The following is a 1656-nucleotide window of genomic DNA, read 5'->3' as shown; positions in this document are numbered from 1 at the left end:
TTGAAACAGAGAAGCAAAGTAACTTTCCCCTTGACGGATAATAGCAGCGCCAGAGTTTGAATCCAGTCTGTTGAGTTTAATGTCTGTGTGCCTATTGCTTAATCCTACCAGCCTTTCCCTATGGGAGGAATCTACCAACACAATATCTTGAATATGAGGGGAGGGCTCTTTTTGTTTCTCCTGCAACACAAACACACTATCTAAATGTTTGCAAGAGTGAATTTGTTTACTTAGAATCTGATTATCATGTAGTTACTTGGTAAGGAGCAAGGAATTTGCCACTTCTCACTTTTATTTCCTCAACCTGTCTCTTTGTTACCAAGACCTGATTCTGGACATGATTTTTTTTTTTCTTAGCTCAGTTTTGGGCTTTTCCCTTCAAAAGATTCTTCTCGTTCAATTGTTACCATCCGCTGTGTAAACAGCACTAGGACATGTCATGTAAACAATGATAAAAGTGCTAAAGATGACATTGAAGTTTTAAAAACTGAGCAGCGTGTGTCTCAGAGAAGAGAAGGAAGTGTTAAATTTATGACAGTTGGGAGGCCAGGATAAAGAACAAGAAGGGCTGAGGTCACTTTCCTGTTCTGTCATCAAGATTGTATGACTTTAGGAGAGTAATTTTTTTTTGCTCTACTTTGTGCCTGTTCATCAAACAGGGATATTAGCAAAAATGACAACGTAGCCCTTCACTTTTCCCTAGTTTACTTATTTTCTGCCTACAATAGGGATACAATTAAAAACAAAGATAGCCCCCACCCCAGTATTTAAAGAAAAGGTCATAGGCAGAAAAGCAGGCTGAATTTCTGGGAGAGTCATAGTCTAAGTTTAGACAAAGATACAGAGACTTTTCTTTCGTGGGAGGCTTTCAACTGTTTTGTAGTACACTTTACATGGCATACAATGTTCTTTTGCAAAAGCAAATATGAAAAACATAGTATGTTTTAAAGTGTTCTCATGAAGTGTGTGAAAACAGTGTAATGAAATATTTCAAAGTGCTCCAGATCTGTTTCTTGCTACAGGCAAACTGTGTGTGTGTACATACATACATACCCATACCTATACATATATATCCCCCTGTCCCATACAAATCTGATATGTGAAGAACCACACAGCGGTACCACTTTCCCATTTGAGGATGCTCTGAATGTATACAAGTAAAATAATAATTCTTTTCTGACAACCAAGAAAGAATTTATTTTAGGGAGCACACTTCAATGTCAATCAGTAAATCATTCTGGAGCAGAGTTGGAGAACACAGAGAAATCAATGTCAGTGGAAGTCTGTGCCTCCACAGTACCAGATCCAGAGGTAGTATGGGTGATGATGTACAATGGCTTTAGAGCCATGAGAGCTCTGGGTTCAACTGATGCTCTGCCATGTCCAGGCTGTATTACTTTGGGTGAGATGCTTACCCTCTCTGAGCTTTAGATTTTTAACTTTTATTTTAAAAATTTCATACAGTAGAATTCAGTGTGTATAGTGTATAGGTTTCGGGGGGTTTTGAAAAGTGCACAGAGTTGTATATCTACCACCATAATTAAGATATTAATTATTTCATTATCCCAAAGATTCCCTCATTATGCCCTTTGAGTAATTCCCCCACCTTACCCTCCCTCGCCCTATTCAAGTCCTAGAAAACACTGACTTGTTCTC

The sequence above is a fragment of the Mustela nigripes genome, chromosome 2 (assembly GCF_022355385.1).
Source record: "Mustela nigripes isolate SB6536 chromosome 2, MUSNIG.SB6536, whole genome shotgun sequence".
NCBI classification, from domain to species: domain Eukaryota; kingdom Metazoa; phylum Chordata; class Mammalia; order Carnivora; family Mustelidae; genus Mustela; species Mustela nigripes.
The sequence above is the reverse complement of the archived record's forward strand: the minus strand, read 5'-3'. Positions refer to the sequence as shown.